Genomic DNA, 15,671 nt, shown 5'->3' on the forward strand with positions numbered 1-15,671 from the left:
GGTTTGTTCCTTTCCATTTTGGTCGTGAGCTACTGTTTATAATTTATAAGGTACTGATAACATCATCTTCTGCATGTGGCACCACATACTATGTTATCTATAGTATAAATTAATTGAACAACTACAACTAAATGTAGACAATTTGATCAAATGTGATTCTTTATTCATAATGAATGTTTACAAAGCTTAGGCTTTCGGTATACACTCCAACATGAGTAGGTGTAGATCCTTGGACTAGTCACCTCTTGTGAGGTGGATACCAAGTAAACCATCCTTGTTAGCGTTGTGTGAGTTTGTTTCTTGTATATTTCCGCTGCACATCTTTGAAGAAACAAGCAACGCCGACCACGAGCACGCGACGAGGTATTCACCCCCCCCCCTCTAGCTACTTTTCGGTCCTAACACACAACACCGAACATAGAATAATTCCCCCCCCCCCCCCCCCCGGCACAAATCAGATTTGTATTACTTTTCAAAAAATCTTGCTTCATATATTTAATTGCAACATCATTAGCACTTGCATTATTAACAGAAACAGTATATATCTTTATTTTCAATTTCTCATGCCCTTGCATGCTTTAGAAGGATGTCTGAAATTTGAGGACCACCACGTGGAGGAGGAATATGAAAAAAAAAATAGGAACACGTTTATTCAATTCCCATAAAGAGCCAATCCAATGACCAGTGATAACCATGTACTCTATTTTTTGATTTTTTTTACTTCCATAAATATGTCTTGAGGTTAATCTTTGTTACATTTTTCAGCAAACCATGTAATTTTTTTTCTCGACTTCATATATTGCAAAACAACTCTTTTTTACTGTTGTTCGTGATATATGGGTCCACTCAGGCATTCCACGTCTACAAAACATATTAAAACCTTCTTCTTCTAATAATGTAAATGGATGTTCATGTATTAGGATCCATGATGCAGCTGTTTCTTTCATTCGTTCCATACAAAATTTTCCATCAACTAATAAAGGTGACATAGTTGTTTCAACACTTTCGAAGCCTAACAATAGTTGTTGTTGTTTGAGTTTATCTTCAAGTTTCTTTTTAGACTCCAAGTATTTAGTACAGTGATTCAAGTGTCGTTTTAAGTGTGTTGTAGTACCTGACTTCATTTTTGTAAGGAATATATTACAATGTTTACACTTGTATTTACCACCTTTTGGATCCTTAACCTCAATCATGTCTGATCATACTAGAGATATCTTTTGTTTCTTTGACTTGTGAAGCAAATTACCATCCTCAATCAAATTGTTAGTCACATTATCCCCTTTATCTATTTTTTATTCTGGGATTTCATTTGAATCTAATAAAGTTTGAATAGCTGAATTTGCTGCTGGAGCAAAATCAGCCATATTCTTTGAAAATCAAAAGAGAAAGTATAATTAAAAAATATTAATAATGTAATAAATTATTCAAAGTATCCAAAATCTTAATCTAATGTATCTTAAAGAATAAAGCATAAATTACACAAATAACTTACATGGAAATATTATTGTATTTAAATATGTAAAATTGTAATTCTAAAATTATCAAATTCAACAACTATTGCATTAAAAATCAATATTTAACAACTATTTCTTCAAGAAAAAAAACAAACAAAAAGATTAAAGGAAAAATAGAAAATAATTCCTTCAAAAAAAAAAGTATAAAAACAATTATGAAAAGGGTTGAATCCATTTTGTACTTCTAAGAAAAATTAGAGATTGAGGGAAAAAAGACATACATTTTAGATTTTTTCAAGTAAAAATATGCTGGGTGAAGAGAGCTTTCATGTGGACTTTGGCAAGAGCAATGAGAGTAAGAAAAGTTGCGCTTGATCTTTCGATAAAGGGGGAGGCAGCAGAGCCATCAGGAACTCTCGACGTCGGTAACGCATGAGAGGTAGTAAGCACGAGCAGTGAGAGCAAGAAAAGTTGCGCTTGATCTTCTAGCAGAGGGGGAGGAGAGACAGTAGAGCCACCAGAAGCTATCGTGTCTCGACTCTCGACGTCGATAACGTAGAAGAGGTAGTCCTCCAACGCCTTCTCCTTCTCCAACACTAGCTCTAGATCCTAAGCACTTGAAGCACAGTCACACAACCTTATCATCTTCATTCTTCAACTTCAGCACTCTTCGCAATTGTATTTAAAGCGCAATCGCATGCCGGGAACCCTAGCTATCTTCTTCTGCCATCTGAAATCTTTCGCACTTGTTTTGTGAAAATATTAGGGTTAGCTTTGTAAAAGGGTTGTGTTATAATATAAATATAAACTATTATTCATTAACCCATAATCCATTAACTCGCAATTTTTTAACCCATTAAGCATTGCAGATTGCAGAATCATTATTCATCATATTCAATGTTTTAAAACCATTATAATACATTTATTGAATAACATATTAGAAAATAATAAATATATAATAAAATTATACAAAAGCTCGTGAGCGGCTAGTGAATATTCGAACAAAATGTTATAGATTTGAATGTGACTCAAAATCTTATCGAACATGTTCAAATTCAAATCGAAAATCTTTCAAATCAACTCAAAAAATTTACAAACCGACTTAAAAAACTCACAAACCTATTCGATTCATTTACAATCTTATTGTCAACAATTGAAGCTCCTAAGAACATCTTCAACGAATTTTTTTTTTTAATTTTATCTTTCCGGTCTGTATTAAAAATTAAGTACCAACTTGTAAGTCTCTTTTTCTATTTATGGCGGAAGCCACAATAAAAAGTCAAGGAGTTGTAAGAAAGTGTGAAAGTGTATCTAAGTAATTGTAAAAAGTGGCTGAGAACATCTACATCGTGGGAGCTCATCAAGAGCTTGTTCGATGTCACATCAATGCAATATCAAAAATAAAAAAAATCGTATACCCCTTTTCATTATAAAAAAATTCTCAACAATTTTCCTATGTCTTATATTTTTTATTATGTATATTTCTTTTCTCTTATTAATATTTTATATTATATACAATTAAATATTTATATAATTTAAATCCAAATATTGATACAGCAATAATAATTTTAAAAATGTTTTAATAAAAAATATTTTAATTAAAAAAAAAAAAAAAGAGAGAAAGGAGCGGAATTGAAGGAGCTCCCTTCAGTAATCAAAAGAGCTCGCATTGTGGATGACTTGGCTTATGTTCCAAAAGTTTGCAAGGGAAGATTTTTTTGAGATGAGATTTTCTGTCCTGAAAATAGTATGTCTCCTTATCGATCGGACGAATTAAATCATATCTTAAGGATACAATGTAAGTCACGAGAATGTCATAATTATCCGATTGACAAGGAGACACGAGGATACATCATTTTCGGGATAGAGAATCTCATCTCGTGTTTTTTTCCCTTTCAGTTGCTTTTCAATGAAATAGAGTAGTTACAAATTGCTAGAAAACTAGATGTTTCTTCAATGACTCCGATGTAATATTACATCTGCGACCATAAATCAAACGTTTACAAATTTGAGGTTGTCTCTTCGGGACGATCTAATGACTAGCACATAAGGTATTATCATCATGAAATTTAGAATTTAAATATCAACAAAATCGAGATAAATATCTCCTTTATATGATAATCTCCGTTCTTTAATTATTAACGGGGAGGATGAACATATTCATCTTTTATCATCATAAATAAACTTGATATTTAATTTGATAAAAAATTATTTATATTCTAAACAGCTCATAAAAAAACCAAAGCCAAGTTTAAAAAATAATTTTAATGACTTGGCTTAACTCAAAGACTTTAATGTCTGTTTTACCGCCCTAAGAAAGTCACAGAGAATTCTGATAGTGGCCCATGACATTTCAGGGGTATGCGTTTGATTCAAGCAGTTGATTATATATGTTCTTATTCATTCACGCAGACTTCTGTGAGCTTGCAGTTGTTTAGAATTTGGTAGTTGATCAAATAGTTGTATAAATCTCTTGAGGGAGGACCGCAACACAACTAAACTGCCAGTGTTGTTTACCATTTCTTTCAAGTAATATGATTAATACAAGTGAGCGGAAGATAACTTCAATTCTTAAAAAAAAAAATGGTCGCGAAACACTTTGATATTTCAGGAATAAAAAAATAATCTTTGAATATGATACTTTGGAAAGCAAAGACAATATTTTTTCCAAGTGAAAAAAAATTCATAGAATCCCTTGTAATCCAAAAAATTGTTGCAGTCCATCTATCCCCAGAAAATAGGATGTTCGACGATCGGTACCACCGCCACCGACTCCCAGAAATCCACCGCCGCCACCTCCGTCCCCCAAAAGAAGTCCGGCTTCGAAGGTCTCTTTGCTAAGAAATGATTATTCTTAATTACTGCCCACTTGAAAGCACATTTTGCGCCTTCGAAGGTCGCTACAGAAGAATGCAAGAACAAACGCAAAAGAGCAAATCACGAAGTAGGAATCTTGTCGATGAACGAAAAGGAATTGATTTTGGCTCAGGAGTGTCCGGGAATTTCATCTGATCGTAGCAGCCGCTCCAAGTAGGTTCTCCCTGTAAAAAAGGGAACTTGGGGCTATCTACGCCTCGAACGATTGGAGAAATCATCATAGGCGAACAAAGATAATGCGACGCATTCTAGAGGGGAAAAAAAGGGAATAAAAATGCAAAGAACTCAGACTTTGAACAGTTTGATCGATCATCAACTTTCTGAAGCAGAACTGGTTAATGAAACTGTGATGTAGGTCATCATCGCAGACTGACATCGATAAATAAACTAAAATCGCGGGCTCATATCAAGAAATTCAACCATTTTCCCATATGCTTCATGATTTAATGTCAGAAGCGCGGGTAAGGTAAAATCATCGCCCAAATCTCACCGAAGACACTTGACTACAAATATATATATATATTTTTCATTATAACAGAGATATTGCGAGAGTTTTTAGAGACAGATTCGTTAAGGAACAACAGCCTCCACGTTAACCCCGCCGAATAAATCTGTGCCTCCATGACTGAGCTCTTTGGGTGAAAAATCCCCAAAGAACTGAAGGTGAGGAGAGGCAAGATTGCTCATAAAGCGAAGGATGGAAAACTACGAAAATACCAGACGAAGATCGCCACTACAAGATCGCTTTCCGGCTTTCGGTAATCGAGAACACGGTTGCTCCCCAAGAAGACGATGGTCGGGACTGCCGATGATCTACCAACGGCCCTGGCAGTGGAAACGTACTTTGTGGAACGCTATGCAATCTCTATATAGCCTATAGGAGAGGTAAGGATGAGATTTGGAACTGGATCCCAAACCCTAATCGCAAAACGGCGCCGCTGTAGGGCAACCGGCTCAGCGGCAGTTTGATTCAGACTCGGTTTAATTGTTCAGTATCAATGATGTATTTATTATCAAATAATTCAAATACTCTCATATTTATCCCTTTTTAAAATAATAATAAATATAGCTTATCTTGAATTATCCTGGATATATTATAAGCGAAAAAAAAATTATCTTTTATTATTATTACTAAAAATGTATCTTTTAAAATAATAATTTATTATATTCGCCCTTTAATTTTGTTATTGTAATATTATTATGACTATAGCAACGGGTATATATATATATATATATGCCAATGACTATATTTGATAGTATTCTCTAATATAGAGATAGATCTATAGAAAATAGAGATAGTTGCTGGTTGAGAATTACCGAAGTTAGTATAGAAAATTTATAGTTTTATGAATTGATTAGATATTATCAGAGATTTGTAGTGTGAATTTTAAACATAGTTATGTCTTTGATTTGACTGATCAAAAAGAGTATGAAATTTATCATCACACTTTCAAAGACAAAAATACCCATAGTATATTTGTTCAATTTTTTTAAAATTTCACACTCTCTCTCCTTATTCTCTCTCATCATATTGTCTCTCTCCTTATTTTATCATCACACTTTCTCTCTCCTAAATCTCTCTCATCACACATTATCTATCATTTTCTCTCTATATTCTCTCCCATCATACACTCTCTCTCCTCATTTTCTCTCTCTTCATTCTCTTCCATCACACTTTCTCTCCCATACACATTTTCTCCTTATTTTTCATCGCACTTTCTCTCTCCTCCATCTCTCTTATTATACTCTCTCTCCTCATTTTCTCTCATCACATTTTCTCTCTTTTCATTCTCTCTCATCACACACTCTCTCTCTTTATTTTCTCTAATCATACTTTCTCTCTTAGCACACTTTCTCTCTCATTATACTTTCTCTCTCCGCAGTCTCTCATTTTCTTTCATCACACTTTCTCTCTCTTGATTTTTTCCTATCACGCTTTTTCTCTCAACCTACTTTCTCTCTCATCATACTTTCTCTCTCCTCACTTTTCATTTTCCCTCATAATACTTTCTCTCTCTTCATTTTTTCATCACTCGTTCTCTCTCAGCATACTTTCTCTCTCCTCAATCTCTCATTTTCTCTCATCACACACTCTCTCTTCATTTTTTCCCATCACTCTTTCTCTCTCATCAAACTTCCTCTCTCATCGTACTTTCTCTCTCTTCACTCGTTCATTTTCTCTTATAATACTTTCTTTCTCTTCATTTTTTTCCATCACTCTTTCTCTCTCAGCATACTTTATCTCTCATCATACTTTATTTCTCCTCACTCTTTCATTTCCTCTCATAATACTTTCTTTCTCTTCATTTTTTCTATCACTCTTTCTTTCTCAGTACATTTTTTCTCTCATCATACTTTTTCTCTTATCAATCTTTCCTATCATGCACTCTCTCATCATTTTTTCTCATCATACTTTTTCTCTCTTTATTTTTTCCTAACACACTTTCTCTCTCATCATTTTCTCCCATCATATGTTTCTCTCATATTCAACTTTCTCTCCCATCTAATTCTTTCTCTTATTTTCCTGTAAAAGTAAAAAAGGAAATTTAAGTTCATTCCGATTGAAAATATTTAACTAACCAAACATCATTTTTAAGAATGATATCCAAGCTCATACTCATTCCCATTCCATAATAGTATGATACTCATTCCCATTCCGATTCCTAAGAGTGAACCAAACACCCCCTTAACTGTACAAAGACTATAAGTCCAGTTTCATATGCTGAAATGAAAATTAATAATTGTACTTATCTTAATTTTACCTTTTAGTGTATAGCACGATCAGGTAATTTCATATATTTCTCAATAGCTGAAAGCACTATAGAATAATTATCTTATTTATGATTTAGAGTTAGTAGTTATTATTTTTGTGCTGAAAAATTTAGAGACATTATTTATATGTGATCATTTTTGAGATATTCATGTATCACGAGAGCATTAAGTACTAGAATGAGGTCTCCAAGGCTACGATGCAGTGATAGGGTATCCAGGTTGTCATCTAGGCACTCGCAATTTGAGCCATAGCTATGGCAAATTTACAAAAAAAATTTCTCTAAATAAGACACGCAACTAAAGGATATCGAGCTCTTGGGTTGCTCGCTGCGAGCGCTTCCTGATTTACCTTGATGGTTGATGGAAAACTTTTGTGGGATTGGACCGGTCACCCCAGACTCGACGTTACCCAACCTGATTAATTATTAAATACTAGAATGAGATAGAAAAAATGAATGAAATTGATTATGACAATTCTATTAACTAATAATTATGATCCGAGAAAATTTAGGATGGTAGCAAATGCTTTGAGTAAAGTGTCCATAGTTACTCGATCATCTATTGTTAAGTAAATTTAGAGGGCTTAAATTAGTGACCAATATTTTCAGTACAGTAGTCTCATAACAACTAACAGAATTCTCGTTGGGCAATATCCAGCATAGTGTAATATAATGATAATTATTCCAATACTACTATGACTATTATATAAAAAAACTATAATAAATCGACCTAAATGGTATATTTGGTGTTAATTACAAAAAATTATAATAGATCATCCTCGGGGCTACGATTGCGATTTGATTTTTAAGTCCGGAATCTAAAATCTCACAATCGAAATTCAACTACAGCGAAGAAATTTTCTTTCAAGAAGTAGAAGTTTAAAAAAACGTTTTTTTTTGTTTTTTTTGGATAGACTGCGGCGTCTCCAGATTAATCTCAACGGTGAGAAACTTTTAAGATCGAATTGATTGTCCGAATTAATTGGTTTGAAGAATGGCCAACTAAAATAATAATAAAAAAAATATAATAAATCAATTTACTATTTTATATTATTGTACAAATAATATGATTTATAAATTAAATTTACTGTACAATTCACTAATTATTTTTTTGGGATGGAGGCTTACGGTGACCAATTGCAAAATATTTTTTTCTCCACTAAATAACAGGCGGAGAAGAGGATTGTTTGAATAGACACCTTTGAATTTATTATTGGTGAAAAATTTTGATGATACTGAATTAATAGATTAGAATCAATAGATTAGAGTTGGATATCTGGTAATTAAAAAACAAAGAAGAAAAGTTAAATAGATTGGTCTGGTCTGGTCTGACTTTGACACACTGTTTTCAACTCAAGCGTGGTGTTCGAACTTGAAGCTTGCAACCCTCTATTGTGTAAAGAAAATTTTCCTTTAGATTGCTAGGTCTCAACACTTGCTTGTTTGTTTCCTTTAATCGTCTGTTAATATCGTAAAAACGTGTATTACCACCCTCGTAATCTTGAACGTTTCTTTTACTTTTAGCATTGACGACACATGTTCATGTTTTGTGTTATTGCTATTATTAAATAGTTCAAATGTCGATGCTTCATTCACAAAATCAATTGACGCGTTAGAGTTCTCTCCTAATTTTTGATTCATACGCAAAATCAATTGATTCTATTCGGTTAGTTGTACATTGCGTTTTTATTTCTATTCGTATTAGTTATACATTGATTTTTTTTTTAAAAACTATCTGCACATAAAAGGATAAATTATTCGGCAATTTACCAAAAGGCGTACTACGGTTAATGTATTTACCAAAAAGCGCATCACGGTTTTGTATTTACCAAAAGGAGGAGTTTACCAAAATCAATTCCCAGATTACCCCTCTGGCTAATCTGACAACCGCCTTTTTCAAACACATTTTTCCAAGTATCTAAGCCGAAAGTATAATAGAAAAATAATTTGTGGTTCGGATACACGTCTTCTCACCGTCTCTCTCCCTTCATCCCTCTGTGTGGTGTTATAAACTTGAAAGAAAAAAAAATATGAACCCTGCGCTTGCCATTACTGCTCGTGGTGGTTGGCGATTGCAATAGACCAGTTAGGTTTATGGCATAATTGCGTAAGAGTTGCTAGAGGAGATCAAGGACAAATTAAGTTAAGAAGGTCAGCCGAGAAGGACAAACTTCTTGCAAGAGGGAAATGAGTAGAAGCACACATTTAAAGATTTAGACATGTATGTATGGATTTTTTTACTGTAAAATAGGGTAGTGAAGGTAAATAAAAAGTATACCATTTGTGTGTGAAGGGTGGCAGCAAAAAGTGGTTTTATGGTTAATTTTGGTTGTGTGGGGAATAATATTCAATAACACCTGAATTATGATTTAATAGAAGACTTAATCGATTTAATTCATGTTAGTTTTTGACGTAGATAGTTAAGTTTGGCTAAAAATTGTTTATTTATGGTTTAAGGTTTAGTCAGTGGTGGTCCTAGTTTACAAGAAGTGGTCCTAGTTTACAAGAAATATCTGTTTCAAAAGTGGCCTGATATCTATGATATCAGGCCCAACGTGGGCCTGATATCGATAATGTGTTATGTGGTTAAAACTTTGTTTTTACATCAGACCCTTCCTAGTTTGAGCAAAATTACAATTTAACTACAGAAAAATATTATGTAGTTGCAAATTTACTAAAATAGTTTGTAATTTATTTATCAAGGATGATCATATAACTGACGAAATTCTATCTAAGATATGAAATACTCTTGATGCAACTTCTAGCATTGGATATGCAGATAATGTATGAGAAGTATCCAGAACAAATATTCCATCATCTTCACAGTATAGTTGTGTGCATAACACAAATAGAAATACAAGCAGTAATTTCACATTTGATCTAAATGAAGAAGCTAGTATTCAAGAACATGAGGTTCTGAACCCGTGTGCAACACTTGTTGATTACTATGAGCCTAGTTGGAGTGAGGAGGAAGGGTATTATAACCGAAATGGAGAGGAAATGCAATGCAATACAGATGTACAAGAATTCTTTGCTGATGATATGCAGATTGAACAATATGAAATATCTCAAGAGCAGTATAGTGACTTAGAGGAAGAGTTCCCAATAGCTGATGATCCATATATTCTAAATTCTCGATTGCTCCAAAGGCCAATTGAAGAGGCAACAGATCAACATGAATTTTTTGTAGGACAGATATTTCAGTCTCGACAAGAGTTTAAGAATCAACTTGTGAAGCATGCCATGGTTAAACATATGAGATATAACCCAGTTGACACTAGGAAAAATAAAGTAAAAGTTGTCTGCTTCAATCAACCGTGTAAGTGGAGAGTAGTTGCCAGGGGGGGTGTCGAGTTCATTGTTACGAAATATATAAAGGAACATCAATGTGACACCATTAGGGAAAGTGCTGACCATCAAGCATGCTCTTCATCCTTTGTAGCTTCTTTTGTTGAAGAGCAATTTCTTGCTAATGAACAATACAAGCCAAGTATGATTATAGCAGATATAAAAGCCAGGTTCGGAGTGACCATATCCTACAGAAAAGCTTACATAGCTCGAGAGAAAGCGATGGAGAAAGTTGTTGGAGATTATGATCAAGCATATAGAGATCTTCCACTATATCTGCGTGAGTTAAGAGTAAGGGATCCTGAAACCTATGTTGCACTACACAGGAATGGGGATAATCAGTTCCAACGATGTTTTTGGGATTTTGGAGCTTGTAGGAGAGTATTCAGGTCTTATCTGCGTAAATTAATTGGAATTGATGCCACACACCTAAGAGGCAAATATCCGGGTGTGTTGTTGATGGCTACATCAATAGATGCTAATGACAATGTCCTCCCAGTAGCCTTTGGAATCACTGAAGTTGAATGTGGGTCTGCATGGAGTGGTTTTTGGATCATATGAAGAGATTCTTTAATGTTGATCCAGTCAATGAGTATAGTATCAGATAGACATCGTGGCATTATATCAGCAGTTAGGAAAGTCTACCCACCGCCCATCATGCTGTTTGTTGCCACCACATGTCTTGCAATATGGTAACAGATACTGGCAGTAGGTCAGGTTTAGGGTTGTTTTGGGCAATTGCTCGAGCAAACACAACACTACAATATGATCTCATAATGCAGTCTATGCATGAAAAACATCCAGATGCTCATCAGTGGCTTCAGAACATTGACCCTAAAAGATGGGCTAATGCACACTTTAGTGGGAGAAGGTACACAATGCTAACCACCAATTGTGTAGAGAGTTTAAATGTTTTGTTCAAGGAGACGCGTGAACTTCCAATAAACAGGTTAATTGATAATACCAGAAGAAAGGTAGCTCAATGGTTCTGTAACCGTAAGGAGGAAGGGTCGAAATGGTATGTAGTGTTGACACCTCATGCTACCAAAGAAATGCAATCAAGGAGGGAGAAAGCTAGACGATATAAAGTTCACCCCTACTCTCAATCCGAAATGGAAGTAGAGACATGGGGTGCTTCATACATTGTTGATTTGGAGAGGAAATATTGTAACTGTGGGGAGTTTCAAATTTCAGGATTGCCTTGCTCACATGCAAATGCCGTCATAATTCACCGGAACATGGATACACTCCCATATTGTGAGCATTACTTTCATTCACATAATTGGAAAACGACATACATGGATCGTATTTACCCCTGTCGAAGCAAAGAATTTTGGCCTAGGGGTGTCAACAACATTATAGTGCTATGTCCCCGTAGCCTTGTGCAGCCTGGTAGGCGAAAGAAGGCAAGGATCGAGTCAAAACATAATGGGAAGGTAAAAATCAAATGCAGCAGGTGCAAACAACTGGGCCATAATCAGAGGACCTGTAGAATGCCGCCAGCCCCTGGATCTTGACTGAATTGTAAATTGGAGGAGTTGAGGCATATGTTTTGTATGAAGTACATAAATATGTTTGTAAGACAAACAATTGTTAAAAGTGATGTTTCTGTTATATACGTTTATGGAGTATTTAGTTTGTGTTACAGTTTTATGGTAGGTATGAGAAGTGTAAACCATTACCTGCAAGACAGAAATAATACTTCACACCATATCTCCATTGTGTCAAATAAAAATGCGATACATTTCAATTCAACAGGAAGGGGTTCATAATTTCAAAGTTACATTAATATGTAGTGAAATATAGATGTGTTAAAACATGCACAAAGGGAGTGTAGTAATCCTTGCAAAATAAGATAAGACAGCAGTTCTAGGTCATTGACATGGGGTATAAATATGTTTTGACACCAGATATATCATCTTCCCAGGTAGACCTTCACAGGGGACTTGATTTCATGTAGATCCAAATAGGGGAAGGCCATCAGTGGGTTTAGGTAAAAATCCACTGATGGACCTTGACACCTCTGATTGGACTCATTTCAGCTATAGTGGTATTTTGGAGTTGCAAGGACTCCAAATATGCTGGCAAATCATTATTTATATATCTATAGGTGCTGGGAAAAAATAATATAAAATCATGCTTCGTTAGGCCTGATATGCTTGGATATCAGGCCCAACGTGGGCCTGATATGACTATCATTTAATAAAGCATTATTCTATCTCCCACTAATATAAACTCCAAGCATTCTTACAGGGGCCTGATCAAAATAATAAAATAACATCAATTTTAATAGTCACCTTCCATAGGGTAGAAAAGAAAAGCTGTGCACTGTTCCGTGCCTACTGGCACGGAGCCATACTTCCTAATCCATGGTGTATAAATTATGTTTGACACCATAAATACCATCTCCCCAGCAAGACCTTCACCGAGAACTTGATTTCATGAAAATCCAAGTAGGGGAGGGCCATCAGTGGGTTTTGACCACTGATGGACCTAGACACTTCTGATTGGACTCATTTCAGTTCTAGTGGTTTTATGGAGTTGCAAGGACTCAGAATCTGGTGGCAAATAATTATTTAAATATCTATAGATGTTGGGAAAAAATATAAAATACAATCAGTCTCCGTTGGGCCTGATATGCTTGGATATCAGGCCCAACGTGGGCCTGATATCCAAGCATATCAGGCCCAAAGTGGCCTTGGTATGGTATCCTTTCTTATAAATTTATATTATCTCGCCTTTCTATAAACTCAAAATGTGCTACCATGCTCCTTATGAAAAAATAAATGGCAACTGGCACGGACACATACTTCCTAATCCATGGTGTATAAATTATGTTTGACACCATAAATACCATCTCCCCAGCAAGACCTTCACTGGGGACTTGATTTCATGAAAATCCAAGTAGGGGAGGGCCATCAGTGGGTTTTGGTCAAAACCCACTGATGGACCTAGACACCTCTGATTGGACCCATTTCAGTTCTAGTGGTTTTATGGAGTTGCAAGGACTCAGAATCTGGTGGCAAATAATTATTTAAATATCTATAGGTGTTGGGAAAAATTTAAAATACAATCAGCCTCCGTTGGGCCTGATATGAGTGGATATAAGGCCCAACGTGGGCCTGATATCCAAGCATATCAGGCCCAAAGTGACCTTGGTATGGTATCATTTCTTATAAATTTATACTATCTCCCCTTTTCTATAAACTCAAAATGTGCTACCATGCTCCTTATGAAAAAATAAATGGCAACTGGCACGGAACCATACTTCCTAATCCATGGTGTATAAATTATGTTTGACACCATAAATACCATCTCCCCAGCAAGACCTTCACCGAGGAATTGATTTCATGAAAATCCAAGTAGGGGAGGGCCATTAGTGGGTTTTGGTCAAAACCCACTAATGGACCTAGACACCTCTGATTGGACCATTTTAAGTTCTAGTTGTTTTATGGAGTTGTAAGGACTCAGAATCTGGTGGCAAATAATTATTTAAATATTTATAGGTGCTGGGAAAAATTTAAAATACAATCAGCCTCCGTTGGGCCTGATATGCTTGGATATCAGGCCCAACGTGGGCCTAATATGAATATCATTTAATAAAGCAGTATTCTATCTCCCCCTAATATAAACTCCAAGCATTCTTACAGGGCCTGATCAAAATAATAAAATAACATCAATTTTAATAATCACCTTCCATAGGGTAGAAAAGAAAAGGTGTGCACTGTTCCGTGCCAACTGGCACGGAGCCATACTTCCTAATCTATGGTGTATAAATTATGTTTGACACCATAAATACCATCTCCCCACCAAGACCTTCACAAGGGACTGGATTTCATGAAAATCCAAGTAGGGGAGGGCCATCAGTGGGTTTTGGTCAAAACCCACTGATGGACCTAGACACCTCTGATTTGACCCATTTAAGCTCTAGTGGTATTCTGGAGTTGCAAGGACTCAGAATCTGGTGGCAAATAATTATTTAAATATTTATAGGTGCTGGGAAAAATATAAAATACAATTAGCCTCCGTTGGGCCTGATATGCTTGGATATCAGGCCCAACGTGGGCCTGATATCCAAGCATATCAGGCCCAAAGTGGCCTTCGTATGGTATCCTTTCTTATAAATTTATACTATCTCCCCTTTCTATAAACTCAATATGTGCTACCATGCTCCTTATGAAAAAATAAATGGCAACTGGCACGGAGCCATACTTCCTAATCCATGGTGTATAAATTATGTTTGACACCATAAATACCATCTCCCCAGCAAGACCTTCACAGGGGACTTGATTTCATGAAAATCCAAGTAGGGGAGGGTCATCAGTGGGTTGAAACCCACCGATGGACCTAAACACATCAGATTGGACCCATTTCGATTCTAGTGGTATTCCGGAGTTGCAACTCAGAATCTGGTGGCAAATAATTATTTAAATATCTATAGTTGTTGGGAAAAATTTAAAATACAATCAGCCTCCGTTGGGCCTGATATGCTTGGATATCAGGCTCAACGTGGGCCTGATATCCAAGCATATCAGGCCCAAAGTGGCCTTGGCACTGTTCCGTGCCAACTGGCACGGAGCCATACTTCCTAAGCCATGGTGTATAAATTATGTTTGACACCTATATACCATCTCTCCACCAAGAACTTCACTGGGGACTTGATTTCATGTATATCCAAGTAGGGGAGGGGCATCAGTGGGTTTTGGTCAAAACCCACTGATGGACCTAGACACCTCCGATTGGACCCATTTCAGTTCTAGTCGTAATCTGGAGTTGCAAGGACTCCAAATCTGGTGGCAAATAATTACTATCTCCCCCTTTATATAAACTCCAAATGTGCTACCATGCTCCTTATGAAAAAAATAAAATAAAATAAGATCATTTTTTAAATTCACTTCCCATAGGGTGGAAAAGAAAAGCGGTGCACTGTTCCGTGCCAACTGCCACGGAGCAATACCTTATTAGAAAAGGGATTTAAAGAAGGTATTTAGTAACCATAAATTTAATTTACAATAATTTTATTCACCATAAATTTAAGTTACACAAACAGTAAATCATTAGTAGAATAAATTATTACAATTGTTCACTATTTCTATAGTTTAAAGTTTTTGTCAGACATGATTTTGTGTCCAAGTCTAAATCTATAAGTTCTCATATCAGCTTGTACAAAGTCTGTAGATCTCCGGAACATCAAACTCTCTGCATAGCGCATTATAAAAAA

General features: G+C 35.5%; 1 non-coding gene and 1 pseudogene across 1 annotated transcript; both read right to left on the minus strand.

Moving 5' to 3' along the window:
* Window positions 1-4,436: 4,436 nt before the first annotated feature.
* On the minus strand, window positions 4,437-4,556 carry LOC122013200 (annotated as a pseudogene).
* Window positions 4,557-4,728: 172 nt separating this feature from the next.
* Window positions 4,729-4,812, minus strand: LOC122013211. The gene has a single exon (XR_006120533.1). It is a non-coding gene; the product is annotated as a small nucleolar RNA U36a (small nucleolar RNA).
* Window positions 4,813-15,671: the final 10,859 nt, after the last annotated feature.

Source organism: Zingiber officinale, chromosome 8A (genome assembly GCF_018446385.1).
Source record: "Zingiber officinale cultivar Zhangliang chromosome 8A, Zo_v1.1, whole genome shotgun sequence".
Lineage (NCBI taxonomy): Eukaryota > Viridiplantae > Streptophyta > Magnoliopsida > Zingiberales > Zingiberaceae > Zingiber > Zingiber officinale.